Source organism: Manacus vitellinus, unplaced genomic scaffold (genome assembly GCF_001715985.3).
Source record: "Manacus vitellinus isolate BGI_N305 unplaced genomic scaffold, ASM171598v3 scaffold_58_pilon, whole genome shotgun sequence".
In the NCBI taxonomy this organism is placed as follows: Eukaryota; Metazoa; Chordata; class Aves; order Passeriformes; family Pipridae; genus Manacus; species Manacus vitellinus.
The window spans coordinates 2,798,098-2,825,142 of NW_021940671.1; the positions used below are offsets into that span (position 1 = coordinate 2,798,098).

Sequence of the window (27,045 nt, forward strand, 5' to 3'; positions counted from 1 at the left end):
CATCCCCAGGTCACCATTCCACGATCTGCTGGTTAACCACCAGTACAACATGTAATTCTACACACTGGTGATCCCTGCACTGCACTGAGTAAAACACTCAAAGCCATTTCAGGCTGCTGTGCTTACCTCATCCATGGCTGTGCTTCCTGCTTTTTGGGGACAGATGAGAGTCTTTAGCCTTCAGCTCCTTCAGCAGTGGAGAGTTCCTGGATAAAGTCATCTTCTCACCAGCAGGCTGATTTATGGTAAAGAAAAAGAAATAAATCACAAAAACGTGGCGAAGATAAGAGCTACAATGAGAAAGAAACACCTCCCCAAAAACTACACCCTGCTCCAGATTTTCTCCTGGTTTGAAACCAAGCTGACTGTGACAGTCACAAGGTCACATCACTTCATGCCCACCTGGCAGGTGTTTGGATTGCACCACAGTTACTGTTATGTGAAATCAGCCTCACAAACAGGACACAGCCTGGCGCTGGGGGAATTTTTTAGCCTCATATTTTAGTCACCACAATACTGGATTAGCCAGATTTGGGTTATCCAACAGCATTTGCAAAATTTAGCAAATACTTTTCACTGCAAAAAATGGGAAAAGGCTGGAAAAAGTGAAAGATTCCTTTAGATTCTTTTTCTCAAAACGAAACCCTGAAGTTATATTTCCATTTTTCCCATTCACCTGAAGGGCTCTGCTCAGGATTCCCTTCCACTTTAAGTTGGAAAGTGTATGAACAGGGGATCTCCCAACTGGGGTCTGAAAACAAGCTGAAAAAAAATACCCTTCCCCTTCAGCACATGCCTCACAAGGTAACAGGTAGGTAGGAGCCTCCAGGGAGTCTGAGGTTCTTCCCCAAATTAACTACTTCAAGACTTTAAACCTGTGATTTGGGCAGTTATGGTTGTGACCAGTGTGGACACTGGATACTAGGAAAGGAAGATTTCAAATGGCTGAATCCCTCCAAATACAGGAAAGGGAAAATGTTCAGTGGATCTCCAAGGTCAAAACAAAAAAAAAGAGGAGTAAAAATGGTCACATCAAAGAAATAGGAGATGTGCAGGAGATCTGGCAGGTCATCTGATCCATCCTGTTCTCCCAAAGCTGGATCAGCTGCTGTGATCTCCTGGAGAGGGTCCTGGAACTGCTTGAGGTCTCAGATCCATTAAATCTGAGCCCAGACAGGTAAGAAGCAAAGCTCAGTGTTTGGATTTTGTATTGAGTATTTTGTTATCCCTTCAATTCTAACCAAGACCACTTGGACACCCAGCTCACCTGGCAGCAAGGAAAGCTCACAGCACACTCACCTGTGCCAACAGGTCGAGGGAATCTGTTATCCCTCTGTGAGTTGTTAGATCCCATCTGGTGTATTCCCATTTGTGAGCTCCCAAGTACCAGGGAGATGTTGATAAACCTGAACAAATGCAACAGGGAGCCACCAAGAAGACAGTCAAGGGGCTGGATTTATGGAGATAAGCTGAGAGAAGGGAGTTTGTCCACCCTGTTCAAGTTTTAGGGGCAGTTAATTGTAGCCTTCTTGATCACATGGCATGTACAGGGAGACAGACCCAGGCTCTTTGCTCAGGTGTGTGGCAGGGGGGTCAGAGACACATTAAAGGTCAAAAAAAGGAGAAACATTGAAGGAGTGAAGGTTCTGCCTGGGTATAAGGAAAGAAAAAAAAAGGGCTATCACATCTCTGACTCAGGAGGTTTTAAACATCTGGCTGGACAGAGCCCTGAGCAACCTTTTCTGAACTCGGTGTGAGCCTCCTTGGAACAGTGGTTGGATTAAACCTCAAGAGGTCCCTTCAGGCTCAGTTTGCTCATCTCTCCCTCCAAATTCTGCAACACCTCTGCAGGCTGTGTAGATGCACCTATACCTGTGCATGCAGGAGAGGGGTGCACGTGCTCTGGGGCACTGATGCACCTGCAGGAAGAGCAGGTTGGGGGCTGCAGGGGGTGACGATCACGCGCGCTCAGAGAATTTCCGCCCGTGCAAGGACAACAGGGAAGGTATTTGTGCCTCTGTAAGCAAGTGTTTGTGTCTGTGCTCACCCATCAGGGAAACTGCTGCATGAGGGAACGTGTGGCTGCCCACACACGTGAGCTCAGGAGAGGGAGAGGCTGTTTCCAGCTGCGTGGAGTCCACAGAGGAGATCTCCCAGGAAAGCTGCGCTAACAATCCTTCTCCCTCTTGCCAGCCCTTTGTGGCTTGTTGAAGTAATGTAGTTTCTGAGGGGGGAAGTCTTATATCTTGAGACAAACCACATACCTCCAGGGTGTGCATCCAGCCTGGAAGAGAGTGGAAGTGAGACAAGAGAACAGTCCAAGTCTCTCTGAGGTGTCACTGTGCGCGCACGGAATGCAGTGACTCGGCCCCATCGGAAGCGATGGGGTGAGAAGAGAGAGCGAGCTCCCTTGAGAGGGCTTCAGAAATAGAAGTAGGACAATCCAAACACGCTTCCACTTGAAGTCATTCCCAATGTGCATTCCCAAAGCAGCAGGGGTCCTCTAATAGGGTTGTGGTTGGAAAAGGTGTTCAAACCCACGCACACAGAGAAACGTGAGGTGCAGTAGCGAAGTCTGGTGTCAGAACACACATGGAAAATAACGTCTGGCATCAAGTGCTCTTCACCTAAACATTCACCAAAAGAGGTTCTGGTTAATCTCCGATGCTTTAATAACCCCCTTGCCAGTCTGGGTAGGAGCAGAGAAGCAGCACTCCCAAATTCCAGAGAGATGAATCATCGGGTAACCCGGGGGACCCTGGTCATGCTGAAGTGAAGGGGAATTGAAACAGATTGTCAGGGAGCACCAAGACAATGTGGGAGGAGGGAGAGGCAGAGGGGATGCAGTGTGTTCCACAGCATGTGTCCTGGCTGCAGCCTGCAACCTGAGAGGGGAGAAATCCCATCCAAAACCTCCAGCTCCAGACACCCTGTTTGTCAGAGGAATTTGAATTTCTGGGGCTGCTCCTGACCCAGGAGCTTTGCCAGGTGCTCTGGGAGCCCGGCTGAAGCTCTGCACTGTTGCAGTTCACCTGCTGGGTTATGGCCAGGAGCTCTATACCCAGCTCCTTCCATCCCATAGGATGGGTGAGAGGGAATTTGAAGTAGGTGATCAGAATAAATGATTTACCAGGGCACTAAAAGATCAAGGCAGTTGTTTCTAAAGGATCTCAAAGCAACTAAAGCCTAAAGTGTTACTGTTCTTTCAGGTCTACCCCCAGGCTGTCAACCCTGCCCCAGCTTCTTGGAATAAATAATTGTCCCACTCCTCATTAGCCAAAAAGTAGGAAACCTGTTCCAAAAGCTCCTTGCACACTCCCCCAAGAAAACAGGCCTGTGATAAGTATCTGCTTCTCAAGAACACAGAGCCATTAGAAGTATAAAATTTCTAATTCATATTTTAAATGAGATTCCTTTTGCAGTTCCAGTAGTATGAAAAGAATAAGAAAAAGGAAGACTTTGAAAAATACCTTTTCATTATGAACTCCAAGCCTCACCCCAGGTTTCACTGTAATTCAGTAGGTCACACATTCTGATTCACAGAGGAGCAGCTGAGGGAGCTGGGGGGGCTCAACCTGGAGAAAAGGAGGCTCAGGGGGGACCTTCTGGCTCTGCAACCCCCTGACAGGAGGGGGGAGCCAGAGGATATCAGGCTCTGCTGCCAAGGAACAAGGGACTGGATGAGGGGAAATGGCCTCAAGCTGTGCCAGGGGAAGTGTGGATTGGATATCAGGGAAAATTTCTTCATGAAAAGGGTGCTCAGGCAGTGGCACAGAATAGCCAGGGAGGTGGTGGAGTCCCCATCCCTGGAGGTGCTCAAAAGCCCTGTGGATGTGGCTCTTGGGAACATGGGTTAGTGGTGGGCCTGGCAGTGCTGGGGGCATGGTTGGACTCGATGATCTCAGAGGGCTTTTCCAACCTAAATGATTCTCTGATTAACTCGTGGCTGTTCCTTTGGTACTGCAGCTGTAACCCCAAAACCATCCAACTTCCATTAAGGAACATGAACCTTTGGACTATGGGAGTATAACCAGGGCTGTGCCACCACATTAACATCAGTATGAATTGCCTCACCCTTAACCACTGTGAGCAGTTCCCAGTGCCATAAGAAGCCCCACCAGGTTGGAAATGTGATCCACCAAGTTGGAAAGTGATGCTCCTGAGAATGTTGTGAGCAAAGGGGAACAAACCCAGGATTTCAAATGACACTTCTAAAATTTAGGCCATTTACTCTTGGGGTGGAAATGGCTGCTTCTGACTGCAAAAAGGTTGGATCTCATCCATAAATCCCCATGTGGGCAGTCACTAGAGGGGGCCAGAAAACCACCTCCAAATAACAGGGGCTGGAAAATCAATGGCAAGGACAAGGACTTGACTTTCACTCTCTCAGTAGTCCACTGAGATGAGTAAGACAGGCTCAAGTGCCTCTGCTTACAACTGGTGCCATTTACTCCATGTGTAGTTCCACTGAAATGAATGGACATCTTCAAGAAAAAGAGCATTAGTCCCGTGAGTAAATGTGACACGATTTGGTCTTTAAATAGCACTACCCTTTTGATGACCTTCCACAATCATAAAATTAAGTCTGGAAAGACCTCCAGGGTAAAATCAAACCCAATTTGTCAAAATGTGTCAGAAAGAACACAGTGTGTAGCCAACCTAAGTTGGAATCATGTCTCCACACAGGAAAAAGTTGGAGGTCGTGGAAGAAACGCAGGAACGACAGAAGCCAAGCAAAGTCTGTGGTGATGTGGGATTCATGCTATGCAGGGCATCTCATTGCTCCTCTGGGCTCCAAGAAATGTCGTGGTTTTCTTTCAGCAGCACTGAAAAGCTCCAGCCTGGCCCAGGCCAGTGTCACTCCCAGAGCATGGCCAAGCTCACAAAGGGTGGGGGAGTTCCCAACAGCACCAACGAGGAGTGACCATGCCAGGAACAGAGAGGAGCTTTCAGAAAGCCACGTTAGTGCTGATGGGAAGTTGCCACGTGGATGCACTGCAGGATACTGCCAGTATCCAATTACAGCGAGAGCATCTCCCTGTTAACTCCACTGGGCACCACAGCAGCAGCTCTGACAGCACCTTCTCCTGCCCCACTCGGGGCATCAGCACTAAACTTCTGCCTTCTGACTACTGAGTGCACAGCCATGGGCTCTGCTGAAGAAGGGTGACCCTTTAAATCGGGTCTCTTGGCGAGATCACAGAGAATCATGGAATATTCTGAGTTGGAAGGGACCCACGAGGATCATGGAGTCCAAGTCTAGAGCGAATGGCCCATATGGGGATCAAACCACCAAACCAGCAACTGCTGCAGATCATTTTCTTTTCTGACCAACAGCATGGGCTCCAAAGCAAATAGAATCATACAACATCCTCAATTGGAAGGGACCACAAGGACCACTGAGTCCAACTCCTGGTCCTGCACAGACACCCCAACAATCCCACCACATCCCCAGGAGTGTTGTCCAAACAGTCCTTGAGCTCTGGCAGCCTTGGGGCTGTAACTGGTGACCCCCAAGCCCCCTCAGTGATCTCTCTTTACATGCAGATGTCACCAGGCTTGCTGGAGGAAAGGAGGGACATTCTGGTTACATTCAAGTCCGTGAGGGCTTCTGACATCAACTTTTTCCACCCTTTTTCCAGACACATTCCTGAAGAACTTCCAAAGGCCTTCTAAAAGGTGACCAAGAAAGTCAAGTTTCTTACGAGGAAGCACAAGTTTCCTTGTGAGAGACTCCACAAACAGCGTTTAGGACTCCACAAGCTGAAAAACTGCAGCTCACAGACAGCTCTGAAGTTGCTTCTGCAAAGATCTACCCTGTGCTAGGCAGGAAAAGGCTCTGCTCTCCTGCTGGACAGCCCTTCACGTGCATCATACCCACACTGCAAGGCTGTGCCATAAAAAAGTCTGATTTGTTATGAGAAGCTGCCAGTGATGAGAAAGGTAAGATTTGCTTTTCAATTCTTTTCTCTTCAGCTGTCATTAAAAATGATTCACGGTAAAGTCGAAGTCCACGTAACTACAAGATTAGAACTGAGACCCACCATAAATTAAAAGGCTTTTCTTTCTGTTCTTCCCTTGCTGGGCTGTATCAGGTTACCAGGACAGAATAATTGTAGGAATCCAGAGACAGCCAAGCCTGGCTTGACCAAAACTCAACTGCTACTTGCTTAAAAGGTAAGTGATACCTCAAGAAACACATGTTGGCTACGTGGCTTAAAACAATGGATCCTTGTAGAAAATCATAAACCTTTAGTTAAAAATAATAAGTTACATTGTAAAATGACATTTCCCATAAGCAGCAGACTGTCAGGGCACTGATACCATGTGCTGTGGGACTTCTCCAGGGCTGCTCAGCAGAGGGAATGAGGGGAAAAAAAGAGCTGAGCACTGCAAACATTCACAGGGTATTGAAAGAGGATGGACAGAGAATGGGTTTTCCCCTCATTTCTTTCCCAAGGAGAAAAATTAATGAATGTAGTAAGTGGAGAGAAGTAAAGGACAAAGGAAGGGAGACACAGATGTATTTGAAAAGTGTCTTACTTTTTTCTTAAAATCAGAAAAACCAGAGGTTTTAGTTAGAGGTTTATTTTTGGGGGGCGGGGAATGGGGGAATCTACAAAATCTGGGGCTTGAATGGAAACTTAAGATTTGGAAAGCAAAACCTTCTCATAAATCTCACTTCACTAAGAAACAATAAATAATATTTATGTTATAATAATGCTCTATTATGATACTACATCACAGCCCTGTGCTTATTCCAATGCCAACTGCACATCCACAACCACCAGGCATCTTCAGATGACATTAAATAGGTTGGCAAATGCATTTTGCCAAGAACAATTAAGGAACCTTATGTACCATCAAGGTACATTATGCCTCACCAGCACTAAAATCTAAGATCCTACAAGGCCTTGTAAGGAGAGGGACACAAGTCCACAAGCCAAGAAGAATTAGGACAGTGCAGATGAATCTCCTGCTTCTCCTGTCCATACAAAACCCAAACTGAAACCTGAATTGTATGAAGTGCTGAACCATTTGGTTCAAGTGCCCTCAGTTCTTTTTTTCTACCTGACCTGGAAAAGGAAGAATAAAACAAACTAAAAACTGCTTTCTATGTCCACACTGGAGTCAGGAGTTTTCCCTAAAAATCTCTTTGCATGAAATCAATACCAGAAGTCTGTTGAGGCTGGTGAAGTCTGGATCCACACCCCAGTTTCCCAGAGACTACAAATGACACTCAGTGCATGCACCTGAGCAGCAACTAATGGATTTTTCTCCACTGAGAGCGTGTCTGGGCTTGTCCCTCAGGTTCCCCTCTCTGAGGGTGGCACTCGCTCCTGTCTCGCTGGGTGCACAGGGCTCAGAGCTACTGGTTCCCTCTGCATCAGCCACCACGATGGAATGGCTGTTGCCATAGTTACTGCTACAGTAACATCACAGTTTCCACAAAGATGCTTCAGCAATTTACTCTGGTGATTAAACTGCAGCCATTTATGGCACAGAATAAATAACAGGGCGACGGTGAATTATGGGGCTACGGCTCCATCGATGGGCCCCGGTGACATCATAAACCACAAGAACCGAGCTCGAGTCATCAGAACTCCCGAGATGGAATTATAAGCTCCATCATTCAAACTGTGCTCTTTAAAGATATTTGATATAACACGTGGAGCCAACCGAATGAAAGCGGGAGAGGCAGAGACAGACCGTCAGGCTCTCAGGCCAACCACGAGTCTGCAGCCAAGAGTGGTAAGAGCTGCCCTGGTGCAGAGGGGAGACAGACTGCCAGGCATTCAGCACAGCCAGGTACATGTCTGGGTCTGGGAGCGCTGCTCCAGATCAATGCTGCCCGTGGGATGGCACCTCAGAGCCTGCCAGGAGGAGCTGCATTCCCAGCAAAGGTCTCCAGGAGCACTGGCGTTGCAAACCAGACCAAACATGCGTGAAGTACAGGCTTAATTTCCCTTGCTAGCTCCTTTTTGTGCTGTTGGAGTGGGTCCACCTCTCTCCCAAGGTTGCTGCACGTCATGGAGAGCAGGCTCAGGTTTTGGGGTCAGAGCCCTGAAGCAGCACAGTGGCTCTGCATCCCGGTGCTACCAACGAAGGAGCTTTTTTTAGAGCAGACCAAGACTATTTGCTGGCCAAGACTTTTCTCTTCGAAGGATCTGGGGCCGGGCCCTGAGCAGGCTGTAAACTGCTGACATGGGCTGAAATGAGCCCAGGCCCTGGCTCCAAGCCCACGGTGCTGGGACAGCAAACACCTGCAGCTGAGGGCTGTGGAGGTTGAGTAACATTGATTGCTTTGTACGTTCTGGCCCATTAGATGTTATTTGAAATCCTGAGGTATCAGAGAACAGGACAATCTATAAGATCACTGATAGCAGATGGATCTTCTCGCTCGTAAAACTTGTTTGTTTGACTTCAGTGCTTCCTAAAACTTGTGTTTAGCAACTAGAAAACGTAAAGCTTTCCCCCCCCCCTATTCTTATGAAAGCTTCAGGCAGCCAGCCCTTTGTTTCTTGATGCATTTGACAACACAGAAGATGTAAACGAGTCATTGCAGGCTCACTTTCTTTCTTGAGCAGCTCTTCAGATTGCAAAAAATAAGTCCCAGGTGGGAAATCACAACAGAAACACCACACCAGTACTGGACTGGGACGACCAACACAGTGAGCTCTGCCCAGCCACCTTCTCCCTCTCATCACCATTTCTCAAACAGAACTTTAGGATCAGGGAAGGCAGACTCACTTTTCCACCAGTGATTCTCTTTAAACATATACTTAACGGTAGCATTTTGAAAATCACTCATCACTGACCTAAAATGGGATGCTATTTGAGGTCAATGTTATATTTTCCATCGGGGACAGTTTGTCCAACGTTGAGTACTTTAAAATTTCCGCCCCTACATGTGCATAAGGATAAAGAGGGAAAGAGAGTGTAGAATGATACGTGTGTCTTAATGTACCATACTAGACAGAGACAAACCCACATTTTTAATAGCTTTCTCTATTGATTGCAGAACTATTTATCATGTGACTGCAATAACACACATTTGCAGACTTGAAAAACTAAAGCGCAACTTCAAAAATGCTGGGCTTGACTCTCATCTCACTGTAAAATGATAACATCTCCAGTGAAGATAATTACCCCCTTGTAAATGGGATCAGAAATGGGTAATTCTGGGGTTCATTTTTAACCTTCTTTCAGATGGGAACTTGTGTGGAAATACACTTCAGAATAGTTCATGCCTTTTGCAAGTTGGCCAGAGTAACACCTTGGAGCTGCTTGTGCCCATATCAGATCTGAATTTACTCCTCTTCCTCCACCTTCTCTCTCTCTCTCACACATACTCATTTCAGGGTTTTGTCTCCCCTGCTTGCCCTTGACCCTGGATGTTGCATTGTGACAAAAGGAACGATTTAATTCAGACAAACCAAAGATTACCATGAGCAACTCCCCCTTTTGCTGAAGAACCCAAGGATGGTGGAGCTCTCCTCTGTGTCACCCCCTCCAATAGCAAAAATGTCCCACTCAGGTGTTCAAGCTGATCTGGAGGGCAGGCTGCTGGTTCCTATTTTCCTGTAAGTTTATTTTTCAAAGGATGGGCCCTTTTCTTACATTGCCTGAGAGAACAGACAGGTTTACATGAAAAGCTGCACAGCAGAAGGATGATGAATTGCTATGGTTAATGAGTAATTTACTAATTGCATATTCTAGCAACAACCCAGGGCCTATCCTCCACAATCCAAAACTATTCCCTACACTGGCTAGAGAAGAGTGTAAAGAGAAGGAACAAAGCAAAGTATTTGACACTCCAAGCTCCCTGGCAGCACTGCAGCAGGCAAAATCCTGCAAACACCATGGAAAAGGTAATCTTACTAATGGTATAAATTCAGATGAGGGTGTGATGATGACAAGACTGGCCAGCAGACATTCCCCTTTATTTAAGGAAGAAGTGGCCATGTGTATGAGGTGAGACTGTTCTCATGCCATCACAGAGCACAGGCTTTGGGGCCACTTCTAAGGGGACCAAAATTGTGGGAAGACAACAAAACAAAAAGCAGAATCACAACCTTGGAGTTCAGGACAGCAGACTTTTCAAGGATCTACTCAGAGGAATTGCATGGGATACAGAGCTGGAGAAAAGAGGGGTCCAGAAGTGCTGCTGATTTGAAAGGTTCACCTCTTCCAACTGAGGAATGGTCCATCCTGACAAGCAGGAAGTCAAGCAAAGGCAGCAGGAATCTTGTGTGGATGGACATGGAGCTCCTGACACACCTCAAAGGAAGAATACACAAGGTAGGAGCAGGGCCAGGTGACCCAGAAGGAACATAGAGACACTGTCTGAACATGCTGGGATTGATTTAGGAAAGCCAAAGCCTGTCTGGGGTATAATTCGGTGAGGGACGTGAGGGGCACCAAGAAAAGCTTCTACAGGCACAGCAGCAGCAAGAGAAAGATCCAGGAAAAGATGGGCTCACTGGTAAGAGGTAAAATAAAGACATGGATAGGGCCAAGTTAATTCATGTCTTCTTCACTTCACTCCTGAGCAACCCAAACTGGCTGAGCCTGCTTTGAGCAGCACACTGGACTAGAAAACTTCCATCAGTCCTCTCCAACCTCAACTGTTCTGTGATTGTATGAATGGAGCAAAGGACAAACACCACGTGGAAAGCACTGATGGAGAGGAAACCAGGCCTGGATGAAGGAGATGCTTCCACAGAGAAGGATGTAGGATTTGGGGCCTGTGAGCCACCTTTCCCTTAGATCACACAGAAGCACCAGGAATGGGTCTGATCTGACACACCAAAGGCAATCTCAAGCTCACTCACGTGGTGGGGGTGTGTGTGCTGTGCCTGTGGAATGCCAGAGGAAGCTGGAGGGACCAGTGAAACACAACCAGCTCTTTCAAACACAGGGTCTATTGTCTCACCTGACCAAATTTGCCCTAATCAGGTGCTGGCTCCGTTTCACCTCTCGAACACGAGCTCCCAGATCTGCAAGGCACACACTGAACTTAACCAATGAGCACAACGGAAGGGGAGAACAACCAAACCTAAATTTCTCCCCACTCCTTCCCTTTAGGCCCTTTGCCCAGGTGCTGAGATGCTCTCACCTGGCCAGAAAAACAAAAGGACAGAAACAGAAAAATCAAATGCTACCATTGGAGGAAGTGGGAGCAAAGCAAACTGCCTGTTGTTCTGTGCGTGTTTTTTTTTTTTCTCCTTTAATTTCTATTTGCAAAGACAGTGAAATGGAAAATGTGCCTCTAATTATTACCCCTCTGTGCTTCCTAAAAGCCTCTCTCTGAACTTTTAAGTCTCCTCAAGTTTCAGGTCCTCTTTTTCTCCCTCTCTCTTTCTCTCTTTCTCTCTCCCCCTTTTTTTTTATTTAAACTAATCTAAAAAAGCTATAAAAAGCCTCTGACACTATAAATTCCCTTGTAAACCCTGGGTTTATAGGTTTAATTGCCTCATTTTACTGCCTTGCATGCTTTGTTCCTTCAGTATTTTAGAGAGCTGCCCCAGTATTTAGTACAAGTAGGCAACCTGGGGGGAGAGAGCCCATCCTGGAGCCCTGGACTAGGGTTTGGCTGTGGTCAGAGCTCTGGCACGGGGAGCACCCTACAGAGACTGAGCCTAGAAATGGCTCCACTCAGACTCACACGTGTGGGAAGCTGAACCAGACAAAAACAGAGGAAAACCACAGTGCTGGGAAGTTCAAGTCTCCCTTGACATGGGATAAAATCGTGCTCACGAGGCTGGAGGGAATGAGGAAACCCACAGAGAGTCTCTCTTAGGGGAAGGGGCAGTGGGGAAAATCCTTCTTTTTCTGCTGCAGGAATAGTTTCTTCCCAAAGCACAGTACAGAAATCCCAAAGATTCCCAAGCAAGTAGCAAAGGGCAGTCCTGTGCTAGGTGCTGTACAAAGAAGGACAAACAGGTTAGCTCCCAGCCCATGGAATTCCCCATCTAAACAACTTTCCTCTTCAAAGAAGGGATAGGGGAAGGTGAGTATGAAAATCCTACCAAGATTCCCCCTTGATCCCTCATAATCTCTCAGTCACAGTTTTGATCCCAAAGCCTTCATGCCCAAGCAATCAGCAAAATCCACCTTTGCTGCAGACACACACACTTCCTAATTGTGCCTCTACCTGTTGAATGGCATCTCAACCAGAGGCTGTGGGTGTGCCTCGCCCTGAGGGGTGCAACAGATGCACAGGGACTTCATGAGGGGAGCTAAAAACAGCCTCTGCTTTTATTTCAGGGCTAGAATTGCTAAATGGACCTGCAGAAACTGCCCACATTCACGATACAGGGGGTTTCTTCTCACTACAGAACACACACAACGTGTTCCTGCACAGGTGTTGCCTACACAGTCATCCTGCAGCAGTGCTGTGGAAGTTTCACTCCCTGCCTTGAGCCTCGAATCCAAGACCTTGATGTCCAGCAAAATGGAACAGCAGAGTCACTGCAGACCTTTCACCAGAAGGGAACAGGGGTTTTTTCCCTTCCAACATTTCCAGAAGCCATTTCCTGGCTCCCACTGAACATGAGATGACACCCTTGGTTCCATCTGAGCCTGGAGATTTTTTTTGCCTGTCATATCCAAGTGATCTATTAAGAAGAACAGACTATCTAGGATTTTATTCCTCAGCTCCTTCCTTTACCAGTTCTAATCCAAGCATGGGAAACAGAAAATACTACAAGGAAGGGAGAAATAAATGAAAGCCTAAAAGCTTTCAAAGAGTTTGGTTTTGGCTTAACTGAGGAAGTGATAAAGGCATCCAAATGTGGGTTTTATTGGCAAATGAAGGTTTTTATTTTTTTCTCTGTTTTCCTGAAGAGGCAAGGCTCCTGAATCCTGATGTGTATGCAGCTTGCACTACGTTCTGGTTTATGGTAACTTCAGAAAATGTTGAGCATTCTTCACTAAATATGTCAGGGGAAAAAAACTCTTGAGATTATTAAGTGTCTGTAAGTTTTATAAACACAGGTCAGCCAGTAAGGGAGCAAGATACAAATTTGTTTCCCCATCCTTAATCTAAACCATAGAGCAACTTAAATTTCTTTATGCTGTTCCCCAAGTTACCATTCCCTGTGATGCTTCCCCCAGCTCAGGCAAAGGGACATACACGCTGTGTGAAGAACTGGCTCTGCTTTTTGTACTAAGTGAGGTAAAAGAGTTACAACCTATTTATTTTTCCAGACCACTTATGATTTTATAGACCTGTATTGCATCTCTCCTCAGCTACCTTGCTGACTGTAGATCCCTGGTCTATTTAACTGCCCTTCATAAATAGGATGGGTTTCCCCCTCTCGCCCCTGCACTTCTTTTCTTAGCTGGGTCCTGTGAAGAAGAAAGGAGAAACATTTCCTGTTCGTGGAAAGGGAATTTAAAACCATGTGTTCACACACAGGCTACTCCCTGTGAACAAGCAGATCCTGAAAAAAATACACTGCTTCTTTCAGCCATTAAGCTGTTGGCAGCAGGGCAGGCAAGAGAGAAGGGGAGAGGAGGGAGAGGCACTGAGAGAATCAAAACCTGGACGAAAAGTAGGTTTAAAACAAATGAACTGAAGAAAGAACTTGTTGTTGGTGAAGTTGATCCTTCATGCTGCTCTGCTATCTTGTAAAAGGAGTTTTATTTGCCTTTTTGTGGGAGTCCTGGGAGGAAACTAATAAAGCCCCAGGCTTTAGGCAGTTTGTGGGGATGTGGATCCAGGCACATGCGGGAGTGTGCGAGTGTCTGGGTGTGCACCACTGGGTGTTTTCTCCCTCCCTTTTACAAGGGCCAGTCAGGTCACAAGGTTAAAGCCAGGGGGGACTTATTTTGTGTTGTAAGAATTTTTACAAAGTGTAAAGGATCAAAGTAATTAGCTGAGGGTGAGAGCCCAGGACTGTCAGAGAAGCATTTGCAGCCCCTGCCCGGGAGTCTCGATTGCAGCCGGCCGGCCTCAAACCCAGATCCTGGGAAGGACTTCACCAACAGGTCTGAGCAGCATGGGGTGTGCTGCTTGATATGAACCTTGTGAGGAAGAAGAAAGACAATATTTTGGATGGAGAGGCTGGAAAATGTTCCAGAAATGCTGCTGAATGAAGCACAGGAGCTTTTAGGTGTGAACCCTTTAAAAGCAGCTGTCTCCCAGCGCAGGAGCTGCCAAACCACTCCGGGCACTCCTGGGGGAGCAGGTCACTGCTTCCTGCTTCCAGCTGCCCTGCAAGGATATCCAAAAGTGAATCAGGACTCTCAGTTTGGTCTTTCAAAGCAACCAAGTGAGAAGGAAAGAGGCACTGGGGCGATGAGGCATCAGCATCAAAACAGTGGATCTCATGGGCAGGTCAAAGCTGCCTGCAAGCCTTAGCCAAGAACTTCCTACTGGACATCTTTGTTCTCTCTGCTGCCTCTCACTCTTGGGATGCTCCTGATCTAGTCCATCCAACAGCACTTTCACAAAACCAACCAGCCCACAGCACACATCTGTAGTGTCTGAGCAAGGAAACTTCTACTGCACCTCTGGCCTGGGCTTCCTCATCAAAACGGGCCGAGCAAGGAGCACCTGAGTCAGTCTCCTCCCAGTGCTCACAGGAAGGAGCTTTGCCTCTAAGCCCACATTGCTCATCCTAAGAAACAACCTTTGATGACACAGATCTTCTATGTCTCTTAAGGTAACTCTGCTGTTAATTCCTAGAATGACAGGGGTGTCTGAGCCCAGTGTTCTGCACAGCAGGAAAATCCACTGCTACTGACATTGCACCATCTCTCTGGTGACCTGGTGTTCCCTTTTTTCCTGTTGTACAGACCAATATCCAACACTGGGAAACATATGCTTTTTTAGGAGAGGTTTCTGTGAGGACAGGGAGGAGATAAGATCTCTAGCCAAAGAGATTGCCCTACTTATGCATGACTGCCACAGCTCCAGGGGTGGCTCATATGTGTAAAATGCCAAACTACACAGCACATAAACACAGAGTACAGCACTGGAGAGCCTCCAAGTCCTTGGAGTCACCCATGTTTTTCGCTGGCACTAGTAACTGAGAAGAATGAGTTATATCCTATCCTGGAAATACAGACCAAGGTCTTCCAGATGGCCACAGAAGGACTTGCTGGGCACTGGACACTTCATCCCTCACCTCTCCCAGACTTATTCAGAAGAAGCTAATTAGCTGCCACTACTAGAAGGTTAAGGGGATAGGAAGGAATTAAAAAGTGAGAGTGGAAATCCCAGTTATCCCTGGATCATAGCTGGTGGTAAGCTGTGCATCCTCCTTACCCTGAGCGCTGGGGTGGCAGAAGGAGAGGCAATTCTACCCCCTACCTGCAGCTGCTGTGTGAAAGAAAGACATTTACTCACACACAGGAGCTTCTTTTTTAAACTGCTGCATTAGTTTTATTAAATGTCTGCAATCTACATTTCACCTTTCCTCCTCAAATTATGTTCATCTTTGCGAGAGAAAAAGAATCAGATGCCTGACCACAGCTTTGGCTGGGAGCCACCTGCAGCCCCTGTGAGGATGAGTTAGTGCTGGTGCTGCTATTGATCTCCAGGCATGGACTGTCTGGCTGCATGGTCCTCGTGTCTCCTACTGCTCCACCCGCCCGGGATCTGCCTCCCCTTGGCATCCCCCTGCTTCCCAGCCTATCTCAGATGCAAAATGTAGAGCTGGCAAGTGTGGCTCCACCATGGCCCACAGCCATTTATCACACACTTCTCAATAAGCTAATAGCCCTAATGTGTGAAAATTGATTTCTGGGGTGAACGCAAAAGTCCCAGTGATTTACACTCTATTTCCAATTGATGAGGCTCAATTGATTTCAACGAGTACTAAAATATTTACCAGAGTGAAAGGCGGGGAGGGGGGGTGTGGGGAAGGACTGGGAACAGGGTCATCACTCACAGAGAGGCATCTCAGCAGTGCTGGTGAGTGGCACCATCAGCCTCTGGAAGGGCCCAGCAGAGAATGAAGCATTTGGTGTAACAGGAAAACTACATGGTCAGCCGGGAGGAGAGCAATGACAAAAGAGAAGGAAAAACCAATGTGACATAAAGGCAGCATTCCAGCTTTGGGGTGAGCTAAGACTCATAAAACTCCCCTGATGTCTTGGTGAAATAACTCTGGGAGAGCACCTTTGATGTTGTGTCCTGCCAAGGCCAGTGTGAACTCGGCTGCCTTTGCCCTCTGACTCTCACGGGCTCCGTGAGCTCCACGACAGCACAGCTACACTCAGGGTCAATAAGAGAGAAGAAAGTCCAGTGAGCCTCCCAAAATGCCTCATCACAACCCCAACCACCCTGGAAGTGAAACCTCTGCAGACACAGCTCCACACAACACCCAGCTGGTCAGCACAGCCCAGAGGCAGCCACTGAGTGGGACAACACTTTGCACACCCCATCGCCAAGTGCTGGTGTCCACTCCCCAGTTACACCAGCAAAGCAGACCAGTGCAGTCAGGGAATGGGACAGGAATGGAAGTTGAAGCATTTCACAGTCTACAAGGTGACTTGAACCCCACAGAGGATGTATAACCCTTTCCCTCAGTCTCTCCTTCCACCTGAGCTGGAAAGAACAAACCCAGCTCTCAGGTCCCACTGACCTTTCCCAAGTCATCCTCCCTTTCCCCTATCTATCAATCCTCCCTTCTCCTCCCCTTCCCTTGCCTCCATAGGGTAAAGTTCTCATTCACCAGATCAAAGGTTAGCTCTTCTCAGACCAAAAGCTTTGAAATACATCCCAGCAACTAATAATTTCCACGATTGGAACTGCCCCCATATCTCTGTTTGTCACTCAAAATTCAGAGCAGAGGCTTGCAAGCATTTCACAGAAAATCTCCAAAAACAATCTTTCAGCAAATGGGGTCAAGAAACAAAGCTCAGATCTAGGTCTAGGTGTGAAAGTACCAAGAATCACTGGGTGATAACTTCTCTGTGAGGCAAGAGGGCTTTCATCCATCACACACTTCCCTCAAGACCCTGCCATAGGGTCTTCTACCACACATGGCACAGCCCTATCACAGCCCTGCCTGTACATGGATACCTGAGAGCATTTCAGTCTGCTTTTCCAGGTCAGTGCCAGCAATATCTCCCCAGTCCTTGAGTTTATTGTGGCACAATCTATTCCAAGATCATCTCTTAGCAAGTGGTGGGGTATTTCCTGCACGGGTCTGACTTCCCTCAACTCCTGAAGATGCTGCCATAAGCAGAGTTTCTCTCTTCCTTGTCACCTGTCTACTCCTGCTGCTGTGCACTCATAATGACAGAGCACTCTGGGGACTGTGAAACAGCAATTAATAAAGAAAACACATTCAGCTAAAATGGCAAATTCCCAGTGGAAAAATGGCAGAAGAGGAGGAGCAGGACACACACAAGCTTCACGCACAGAGGGCCATGACCTGGTCGCTCCCAGGTGTGGTGCCAGGTGCTCAGCTGATGGAGCCCAAGGGAACTCTGCTCAACCACCCAAATGGGAACCTGCTTTAGAAACATTTGTTCACCCCTGAACAGGAACAGCCAGATTATGAGCCCAAGGACAACGCAGAGTCGATGCTAAGCACGGGAAGCCAATGGAGCTGCATCAGTTTAGAGCAGGTGGCTTCTTGAAACTTTAAAATGTCTTTAAAAAGTTGTTATCAGCCCCTCAACCTGCCATCTGCAAAGGACTATTATACAGCTCACATTTGTTGTTCTGTTCTTCTTGGAAAGTGCAGATGGAAACCCCAGCTTTGCTCTTTGGCAGGTCTGGTTTCCTGCCTCAATGTTCTGCCCACCCTGACAGGTAAGGGATGCTCAGAGCATCCCACTGCCTTCGTGCTACCACTGAAACCTGGCCCTTCACTTTTCAACACACCAAATGGAAACAGATTCTCCCCTGGCTGTTTTCTTCTCCTTCTGGCACTCTAAGGCAGATCCTTCAGCAGAAAGAAGTTGTTTGCCCAAGCAAAAGTAGCTTTTGCTGCTAGGAAAGGTGTTTTGTTGGCATGTTTGTTCTGCTCATTTCACTGTAGAAATGGCAGAAAAGGAGAGAAGGAAGGTATTAATGCTGTCACCAAGTGCTTTTTGGTCAGTTAAGCAGTGAGGAGTTCAGTGCAACAGCTCATCTTACCCACCCTCTGATTTTCCAGTTCCCTGTTTTAGATAATTCCTTACTCTTTAGTTTACACAAGTCAAATGATCCCACCCGTGCAACTTCAGGAGATTAGGATGCATCAAAAAAGAAAAAAACAAATCCACATTCGAGCCACATGTCTAGTAGGCAAAATCAAAGCAATTCCACTTCCTTTTCCAGTTCCTTTTTCCTCTGTCACTGTCCTACTCTGTGGAAGTCATTCCATCTGTCTCTGCTTTCTCCCACCTTGCTGAGAAGCTACAAAGATGTTGCACTTGGAAACCTGGTGCAGGAAGCCCTCACAGTGTAAAGCAGCACTAATTCTTCACCTTCACAAGAAGATGATGTAGTGTTTAATCAGCAAATGTCCCCATCTGAGCTCTCCAGGTGAAAAACGATATGCGAGTGCAAAGTGTTTTTTAAAAATACTGGAAATACATTTTATAAATAATAAAAGAGGAGAACCTTCCATTTTAGCCTGTGTGTGTTCCTCTGGCCATCCCCACTCCCCTCTCTCCTGCTCACTCTGCAGAGCTGTATAGAAAATCAGAATCCAATCTCAGCAAATCCTATTGACTGTCTCCTGTCACTCACCTGATTAAAGGTTCCACTTACATCCAAATGGTTAGAGCCATGACTCTGAGCCATTCATAAAACTCCTATTGAAGGATTAGCTTTCACAAACTTTGCCTTAATGATTATGCATTCTATTGATCAGCGGGGGAAACTATAAAAATTGACACCAGAATAAACTTTGAAGGACTGCTCTCGCTCAGCACAACTCGGATCAATTGGAATCGACCAGGATGATAGGAAAGGGGGGGGAAAACAGCCTCTCTCCATTAGCTGGGTGTAATCCTGATTAGCTGAATGTTTAAGTTGGTTTTTTTTCCATCTGTCTCTATTTGATTGCTGAGATCCAACAGCATCTCGGCGCGGTGCAGGCTGTCAGAGCTGGAGGTTAAACCTCTCGGGTGCTTTGGTGGATGGTCACTCTACCTCTGCTCCACAGATAAGCCCTCCCTCACCACTGCTTTGATGTTCAGATTTCCTTATCCCCGTTCCCCCGTTTAAAAGGATCCAACAGCCCCCAGTGATTGTTTTGTTCATGGGGGGACAGGTATTAGTCACTGATAACAAAAGGAAACGGCGTGTTGAGGTGACATTCCTAAGGTCAAACAGGAATTCTTTGGTTTTTTTCCCTTGGAACCCTTTTCCAAACTGTTCTTGGAGAACACAGGAATACATGCAGGTATCCAGCTTTGGCTAGTCTGCCTGAAATAGGGAAAGAGAGAGATGAGACCAGAACTTTGATTGCTTTTCTAAATATTTCCCTAGTTTTAATAAATGAAAGAAAGTGTCTTCTGCCCTGAAAACAAGTTTGCCTCTCTCAAACCCTCAGGCCATCATGATTACACAGCAGCAATGACTCCTTGAGGTAGATGTGCACTCTGCTATTGAGCACAGCCATCCAGCTTCCAGCTGGGATGCACAAACACGGGTACAACCACCTCTCCAAAGGCTACTGCAGGTGAGCTGAGGATGCCCAGCTCCAGTTCCTCATATTCTCTGAATTTTGCTGCCTCATCCCAAGCACTGAAACGTCCTTTCAACACAGCCACCACCAGTTCCTCCCACCTGAGCGTGCTCCCGGGGCTGCAGTTGGAAGAGCAGCTGTAAAGATGTACCTTCCCAAAGCATTCCAGCTCCAGGGAGTGCTGAGGGACAACAGCAGGAGCCTCCTGAGAGGTTTTACAACCAGAGCTGCATCCAGAGCTTGGCTGACATCTCCCATGAGTAGCTGTCCCATTCCAAGGAGCATGGACAAGATCCAGCCCAGGGAAGCAGATGTTTTCAGTCCCAGAACAGACCTTATCTAGAGCCCAGCCTTACAGCCACCAGAGTCCAGCTCAAGTTTACATTAAGCTGAGATATTTTCCCAGACTCAGTTCCAGGTGGTCACTGAAATCCAGGTCTCCTTTTTACTATGAGATTACTCATGGGATGAGCAATCTATTTGCTGTTTGAAACTAAATAGCCCTTCTTGCATGGCATCCCAGATAGCTGGGACAATCTGAGAAGGGATAATCAAAAAAGAGAACTGAGAACGACCTGATAAAAACAGCCAGTTTCAAGAAGATTCTTTCAATAAAATCAGATGGTTAAGATAAAATTTTCCATTAAAAATATTTCTGGGGCTATAGAAATTTGTAACCAGGTGCATCTGAGCAGGATCCATCTCGGTTGATGTTAGTAGTCAGGAAATGAGGCCCAGCCTAGACAATCCTCCAGGCTCTTCGCTGAGCCAATGGCACAGGCATCTCCCTGAGGAAACACAACCCATCTGTCCAAGATAACTTTTTGGGGATGAAATGGCTCACCTTGTACAGGCTAAACACACCTCAGGGGGACAGGTGGGGCCACCTGCACGGACCCAGAGAGGAGCAAAGGCATGGTCAAAGCAAGCAGCCAAAGTCTGTGCAAGGAACTCAGACAACACTCCACAATAATCCTCAGCTATATTCAAAGACACAGGCTTAACAGAAAAACAAGATGATGAACTTGGTAAAAATTTTGTCTGCCCCAAAGGCAAAGTAAAGCTGATACCATGAAAGGGCAGAGAGAGAACTGCAGCTTAAAGTAAAACCATGTGGATTACCTTAGTCAGAAGCTGCAGCCAGACATATTCAAATGAGCAGTTAAATGCTCAGAAGCCACAGGAATTACCTGTTAGCACTTTTCTGGAAGTTGTGTTGGCCACTGGTAACTAAATGGGCCTGAAGAATTCAGAGCACACGACACATCCCTCTGACCTCGCATTTTTTTTTAAATCTGTGAAAAAAGGCTGATTTCCATGATTGGAATAGAAAGGCCAAGTGAGAAAAGGTATCCTCTGATAGATGCAGTTTCAATAAAGACATAAAAAAACACTTAAAAGAACTAAGAGCAAGGGGTATCATAAATAACAGTATTAACAGCATGTGAGTTGTAAGTAAAGATCCAATCAGTGTTTTTTAATACACCCTCTGAATATTATTTATTTAAAAGTGCTGTTCAGTACTTGTTCTACTCCCAGAGTTTTCCAACAGTTTAGAGTGGATGACATTCTCACTTAGATTGGAAGCCTGAGAGAGCATATGGAAAATCATTAAGTTTTGCAGCAGACCAAAGAAAGAAATCTATGGCTGAACTTAAAAAAAAATAATAATAAATGATACTTCCAACAGAAGTGATCCATAATGGATGAGAGTTGAGTAAAAATGACTTAACTGCTGATCTAGGGGAAAATAAAAACAATAGCTGAAGTGTTTACTCCACACAGCAAAGCAGCTGGAAAGAGATAGATAGGGAAAATAAACTGATTTGGCAAAATTCATTCCCAATCTATACCTGATCAATAAGTGCTTGTGGAAATTGTTGGAATATGAGGCTGCTGGCATTCAGCAAGAGGACATTAATAGACATCTGAGTGGCTGCAATAATTTATTAACAGCATCATCTCAGAATCTCATGACTCGACAGAGGCCGTGGTGTTGGAAGCACGGCCCCGTGGAGGCACTGAGTGTCCACCAGACTTCTAAAGCCTTTTCCAAAAGTGCCCCTTGCCTGAGCCTGACACACCCTGGGGCTGGCAGGAAGCTGTGGTGGCAGGGCACACAGTGGCACTGTGCCTGGGCACCGTCCTGGCCTGATTTAAGGGGAAGAAGGAGGAAGGGAGGGCTCCAGGGCTGGAGTTTCACAGAAGGAGGGACAACAGAGATGCAAAAGTCCTTCTAGAACCAAACAGTCATTCTGCTTCCAGCTCTCTTGGGAACCTCAAGGCTTCTCAGGCTCTGAGCCACAAACAAATTCTCTGTTTCAAGCTGGTCCTTGGCTTTTCCCCTCTCACTGCACCTCAAACTGCTGGAAAAGTATCCATGCAATGAAGAGCTGACCCAGGGAATGCTGAACTAAGTGGCCAGTTAACCCCCCTGGGCTCTTATCAACACCCCTGAGTCATTTGGGCCAAGAATGAAAGGTGTTGGGGAATGATCACAAGGAAAGGCTTCATCTGAGCTTTTGGGACATCAGTGGGTAGTGGGGTGAATATTTATCTTTCTAAAGAGCAACGAGGAAAAAAAAGTACATTCCCTTTGCAGTTGCCAGTGATAATGGATGCTGTGTGAGCTAAAAACCCAGCAGTTAAAAGCTACATTTATTATCACTCTATCTCACACCAGCAAATTTATGATCCCTTCCAGACCTAAAACATCAAAGCAGAGCAGGAGTCAGAGCCTTTTCAGACTGTTAGAGGGTTTTTTTTCCTTCTTCTTCTTTTCACATAGATTGCTTTATTTATTTTTTAAAAGGAGGTGGGCATTAAAACCAAAATCTGACCTTTGATCCCCTGAGGCAACTCATTACTTACAAGGGCAAATAGGGAGCTGAAAGTTTTTCCTGCATGAAACCGTAAATAATTCTTACATACGTCCACAAATCACTCTAGGTTGGTAAAGTAAATAGTAATTGGTGGGTTTCTCCCTAGAGGCAGGTCTGAAGGGGGTTATAGATTAGAGTTAGGGATTTTTTGCTTGAAAAAAAAACACTTTAAAAACCATGTTCCCCTCAGCTCAGTGCTCCAGATGCTCAGGTAATACATGAAGTTTCGGAGGGGTGTGTATGGCAGGGGTGTGGGGAGGGGAAGGGTTTGCTGTTTTTCTTATGTTAGTAACTTCTCATGTTGGAATTTAAGAGATTCACAACTTTAAGGGCAAAGGGGAGCATTAAAATAAAAAAAAAATTAAATGCCACGTATGCACAACAGCCTTTTCTGTGTGTTATCAACAAGGTTTAAAGAAAGAACCTTCCTCACAGCTCCTCCTGCAGCTCCACTGATTAGCTGGAAGGAGCAGCAGACTTGTCTCCCTGCTTTTTTAACATGTAACTACAGTCACACATTATCATCTTTCACTGTTTGATAAATTTTACCCAAAACATCTGAACTCTACCCAAGTTCAGAGGCCTTTCTGACCACCCCTACTATCGAAACTACTTTATTTAATAACAATCAGACACGAATATCTAAATAAAGGGAAAATATCCACGCTTGTTACTGGAAAACAGTTGTTACAGCAGACCAGGGAATTGAGTGAGAAGTACTGCACTGTTATCAACACCAGTGGAAATATTCCCATGCTGGAATTATCAGACCTGCCTGTCATCAAACCAGGACTGCCCAGCAATGCACTGTCACAGTGCAGGGATTTTCTCTGCTGCAAAGTCCTCTAAGAGCTTGCTGAGAGCAATCAAAGAAAAGCCATCAAATGCAGATTAATCCTGTGCAAAACACAGTAATCCCAGAAAAAGGGACGTGGGACTGCTACACTTTGAAGAGAGAGGTCAGAGCCACGAGGACAGAGAGAAAACCAGTGGGAAGCTGGGTGTTTATAAACACAACTGACACGTTTCTACCTGCATGAAATGTCTGCAGCCACAGTTATTTGCAAGGAGAAAACTGGTCCCAAGCCTGGCTCTATTTCCAAGAAAAACAACAGGTCATAAATCTGGATTTAATAATTGAAACAAACGGCCTGACTCCCAGCCAGGCTGAGCCCAGCGCAGAGAAAAAGCCTAAAATATTGATTAAGACATGGGATTTTTCTACCTGGCCTCTGACTTCTTTGAAACCTTCAAAGGCCAGTGCTAAAGCCACAGGGAGTTCTATCTTGGACAAGATCATGCTGGAAATTTCTCGTGTTCACCTTCCAGCCTCCCCAGTCCTGAGATCTGAGGCCTTTGGTGCTCCAAAGGACCACTGAGGGCTCGCTGAGGACCCAGCAGATGTGCCAGTGCCAGGGGCAGGAGCTGCACTCCTGCCCTCCTTCAAACCTGCCTCTCCAACTGCATCCCCTACCTCAGACACAACCAGGAGGTGTCAGGAACCCCCCCTACTGAAACTCAGAGCAGAGGGAGCACTTGCTGTTCCCACCTCTCTGACCCACAGCTTTCCACGAGGGATTGACATCCTGTGGTGGGGCTGGCAAAGCCATCACGAATCACAGGATCACTGAGGTTGGAAAAGACCCTCTGTGGCCATCAAGTCCAGCACTGCCAAGGTCACCACTAACCCATGTCCCCAAGTGCCACATCAACAGGCCCCCTCAAGGGATGGGGACTCCTGGGCAGCTGTGCCAGGGCTGGACAACCCTTTCAGTGAAGAAATTTTCCTCAGTATCCAACCCAAACATCCCCTGGCACAGTTTGAGGCCATTTCCCCTCATCCTGTCCCTTGTTCCCTGGGAGCAGAGCCCGACACCCCCTGGCTCCCCCCTCCTGTCAGGGGGTTGCAGAGCCAGAAGGTCCCCCCTGAGCCTCCTTTGCTCCAGGCTGAGCCCCCCCAGCTCCCTCAGCTGCTCCTGCTGCTCCAGCCCCTTCCTCAGCTCCATTGCTTTTCCCTGGACTTCTGAAGTTGGTCCTGAATTGCTACAGTTCACACACAGAATTCCTAAGGTAAAACAAGCCAAGCATTGGTTTACTTTTAATAACCTGGGTTGAAAAATACCATCCATTCTGAGTGTGTTTCACAAGGAGTTCAGTCATCCCTCCTAAAATAATGACTATCCAGGCCTTTATTTTTTAACTATATAACAATAAAGTGATTTATTTTCAATCTCCCGGTGAATCAGGAAATTGTTGCTATTCCCAGACAGGGAACAGAGACAAAGGAAGATTAAACACCCAAATATCACACTAGAAGCCTTTGGCAGAGTAGGAAACTGAACTCACCCCTCCTTTCTGAAACGTAGCTCAGCTTCTTAGGCATCAGCCCATCACTCCAGCCCTCACGTGATGCAGACACACGTTCACCTTCTGCAGGGCTCCAAAGCACAAAGGCAGCAGCCAGTGAAAGATTCCTGCTGGCCCGGGCTCAGATCCTGTCTGGACTGAGGGAACAGGTTTCTGGTTTCAAAAGGAGCAGAGTTGAAGTTGCTTTCCTTCAGTTGCAACCTTTTTAACAAAACAGAGATTTTTCTCCAGCAAGTAAAGCCATAAATCAGGACATCTCCTGAGGTTCTTTTTTTTTTTATCTCCTCTTTTTTTTTCTCCTAGTTAGTGTGCCCTCCCTCCCCTTTCCATCCCTCCAGACTTACTTCATAAACATTAGCTTTCAAGCATCTCTTTCCCCAGAGGACGTATCATAAACATCATGTTAAATATTTAGAACAGGAAACCACCTCACTTTTCTAGCTACATAAAAGCTATCTTGGGAGGGTGCATTTTCTGTTCTTATGGCTTTTATATATTTATTTCCTGGTGCAGATCATTCCAATAATCAGTACATTTCCCAGGGATGTTGGACAAGAGTGTTAAGAAGTTCCCCAGCACCCGAGCAAAGGAAACTTTGCTACCGGACACTTCAGGGATAGGGAGAGCATCTCCTGCTCCATGTGGGACTTCCACAGGCCTTGGATAGGCACTGATGCAACTACAGAGCTGGGAAGAAGGACTCTAACAAACCTTGCAGCACTCCCATCGTCCTCTTTAACTTCCAACTTCCAGCTCGTTTTCCTTAACTCCTCCGAGTGTCCCCAGAAACCACCACGTTAACACACAGCAAAGATATTCAATAACAGCCAGGCACTAAACACCACTGAGCACCATAAACACTGGCAGTTCCAGGCTTGGTTCAAAGCCTGGAAGGAGTCAAAGGTATCTGGCACAAAAGGCTTTTTGACAGCTCTCCTGTGAAGTGCCTCGTGCCCTCGCCCTGCTTGGATTTGTTCATTCAGATCCAAGGCAAACTGTCCAGTCCCAGTTAAAGGCTGTCCCTTCCTCATCTGCAGCATCCTCCCACCCTCTTGTCCCTCCCACACACATGGCAGCACCTTGGGACTTTGGGCAATGCCAAACTCCAGCTCTCTCAAGTACAGCAATCCTCAGAACAAGAGGGAATGGCTTCAAACAGAGAGAGAGGAAGTTTAGGTTTGATATTAGGAAAAAATTCTTTAGTGTGAGGGTGGGGAGGCCCTGGCACAGGTTGCCCAGAGAAGCTGTGGCTGCCTCTGGATCCCTGGGAGTGTTCAAGGTCAAGTTGGATGGGGCTTGGAGCAACCTGGGCTAGTGGAAGGTGTCCCTGCCCATGGCAGGGGGTGGGACGAGATGGGCTTTAAGCTCCCTTCCAACCCAAACCATTCTGTGATTCCATGATTCTGTGGCTTCCAGGGCTGTTTGTTCTTCCCATTCCTCCTTCAGAAGGGTGGTGGTAGAGCCTGGGGCTCCTCAGGTGCACACACACCTTGGGCAGGTGCCTGCCCTGTGTGACAGGGCTGCAGTCGTGGCAGAGGCCCCAGCTGGGAGCTGCCTGTGCTCAGGAAAAGCCTGAGCTCCATCCCTGGCTGTGTAAAACAGCACTTCCCTTTCTTTTCTGAGAGAGTGGGAGAGCCCAGACGGACAGACATCCAGAGGGAACTCAGACAGAGAGCAGGCAGCTGGATGGTGTTGGCCTGGTCTGTTCCCTTGTGGGGCAGGGACTCTGCCACCTTCTAGGGCAGCACTGCCCCCACACACACTGACTGCCCCTGAAGTACTGCTGAGACCTTCACCACACCCCCAAACCTTCAGCTATCCAGCTCTTTATACTCTTGGGAGATTCCACAGAACCAGCCTAGAGACAAACTCCCCCACAGTGTGACCCTGTGGCCGTGCCCACCACATCACCCAAGGTTTTGTCCAGTCTCCCTTTGAAAACTCCCACTGGTACACACAGACTCCTCCAGCAGACAAATTCATACCCAGAAAAATCTCCCCTTTCCACATCTATTGACCATTCCAAGCTATTCTTGCAGCCCCTTAGTGCTGTGTGCTGCTCATCTGAACCAAACCTGCTGGACTCAAAACCCTTCCCCAGAAGTTGGTCTCTGTAGACCTTTAACATTAATTTACTTTCTCCTAAGCTTCCA

At 46.9% G+C, this 27,045-nt stretch overlaps 1 long non-coding RNA gene across 1 annotated transcript in view; it reads right to left on the minus strand.

The window, feature by feature from the left end:
- Window positions 1-2,573: 2,573 nt before the first annotated feature.
- Window positions 2,574-27,045, minus strand: part of LOC108641249 — a 69,392-nt gene continuing 44,920 nt past the window's right edge. The window contains exons 2-3 of the long non-coding RNA XR_001921865.1: window positions 24,872-25,029; window positions 2,574-2,627 (exon numbers count right to left, since the gene is read on the minus strand). This is a non-coding gene — a long non-coding RNA (uncharacterized LOC108641249). The remainder of the gene's footprint in view (window positions 2,628-24,871; window positions 25,030-27,045) is intronic.